Consider the following 2,399-nt stretch of genomic DNA (forward strand, 5'->3'; position numbering starts at 1 on the left):
GGAGTCAACCTTATAATTGATGGTAGTTTGATTTATCATGACAGTTTCTCTCTCTCTCTCATCATCATCATTATTATCATCATCGTCATCATCTCCAGCCAAATGACGCTTACAATTCAAAATAATACATCAAATAATATATTATATAAAAAAACTACTTTCACTTGGCTTCAATTCAAACTCTCAAGTCAATAAAATGTGTATACAATTGACTGATTGCTTGTAATCAATCTTATCCTCAATACGATTGCAATTTAATCACTAATTTGCAATTTACTTATTCTCATCCTTTTCCCCAACCCACTGACCACTAATTTTTTTTTCTTCTCCCTCCATTCAATCATCAATAGTTATCAATCAATGGTCAATACTTTTTTTTCTTGTTCTGTTGTTGTGGTGAAGAAAAAAGAAATCAAATCAATCGTTGCAATGGTTACACTAAATTGTAAGATGATAATAATAAGAATCTATCTTGTCGATGATGTGAGGCAAAAGTGATTAGTAAACAATTAAAATTACAATATTGAAACTTTCTTTCAACAAGTTTAAATTACTTAGATAGTCAATCATCAGCTGTATTGTTTATTTACATTGAGGAATAAAAAAACTTCCGGTTAAGTTCATTAATGAGGTTCATTATTTTTTTTTTGCTTCTTCTTCTCATGTTAGTTAACAAAGTTAAGCATTTGAACATTTATCTTGTTGATCCAAATGCTTCAACTGTTATCAATCTTTCCCAATGGTAGAAACTTGAATCCTTCAAGTTAATCTAATACTCATAAGCTACAAATAGCATTTATATATAGCCAATGATGCTTTCCTGTTATCTTTTTTTTTTAACTGCTCCCTTGTTACAATTTCATCTTCATCCTCATCCTAATCTTTTTCCACCCTGTCTGTTCAAACTCAAACCAGTGACATATTGATACATATAAATACACAATTGCAAACAGATGAACAGGGTTACCAAATAACATTGCCACCATTGGAAATAGTTCATCATTTAAGCTTTGATAAGAATCACTTTCATCACTGAATGATGATGATGATAAAGATGCGGAAAGAAAGATAAATGAGGATCATCATCTTATTTCATTTCGGTATTTTGTATTTTTTTTCCTATTGTTATATGTGAGCTCAATTGGTTTACTTAGCAAGGGAAATTCAAGTTTCGTCGAAAAGTTTTATTCTCATATTTTTAGAATATTATATTTTCTGTAAAATTGAATTGCATTATTTTTACCCTTAGGTGATTAATTATCAGGTAAATTAAGTGACAGTTTATGATCATTATTGATCATCTTCTTTACCAATGAAATGATGATAATGATGATAAATTTTTGTAGCAATCAAATTAACTGACAACTATTCATATTCAGTCAAATTGTTACACCCTGAAAACATGGAAACCAGTCCTTAAAAACCATAAATTTTCAAGTGATCTTTTCATATCTTATCTCCATCCTCCACATCATCATAATCATCATCATCTACAACTCTCCCTGATCCTTCATCCTCTCTCTCTCTCTCTCTCTCTCTCTCTCTCTCTTGTTTCAATCATCAATCATCCCTGATTTCAAATCCAAACAGTTAAATCTTTAAATCATCTTAATCATGTTATAGAAAACATAATTTAACTGTTACATGATAAACAATTTTCACGATAATCAATTTTAATTCAATTTTCTGTTCAACTGCAACAATAATCATTATTTAAATTGTCAAAACAATTAAGATGATGATCACAGAAAAAAAGATGTAACAAATTAACCATTAATCGTTAATCATGCTAATCACAAATCGTAGATATATAATACAAACGTGATTAAATCTTGATTAGGATAATGATGATGTTGATTCATTTTTAATTCACTTTCCGATGATCACGAATGATGATAATCATCATCATCATCATCATCACCATAAGAGTAGAAACAAAAATTTTAATAATAATTTTTTTCTGCTTCTCTTTTTTTTTCAATTAATTTATCATATTTATCATCATGACATTTATACTTTGGTGATTGGTGATGATTGATTACAGGAAATATAATAACAACAACAACATCATCTTCATCATCATAATTAACCTCATCTCCCTCTTACTGCATCATTTAATAGTTGATCATCAACTTCATCAATTTACCATTTATTTTAATTTCTTTTTGCTCTTTTCTCTCATAAAAGTTAATTTAGTTGGAGCAAACTTCTTGTGTAAATTAATTTCTTCCAGTAAATAATAATAAACTTAATTTCCAGCAATTAACTTGAAAACATAAAATAATTGATTAATCAACAACCCATAACCAGTTTAAATTGTTGCAAAGATGTTGATGTTTAATTGTTAATATACATTTTCCCCAACATAAATGGTTATTAGTTAATTATTCAATTGTTAT

This window comes from Panonychus citri, unplaced genomic scaffold (genome assembly GCF_014898815.1).
Source record: "Panonychus citri isolate SS breed McGregor unplaced genomic scaffold, ASM1489881v1 Contig00123, whole genome shotgun sequence".
NCBI classification, from domain to species: Eukaryota; Metazoa; Arthropoda; class Arachnida; order Trombidiformes; family Tetranychidae; genus Panonychus; species Panonychus citri.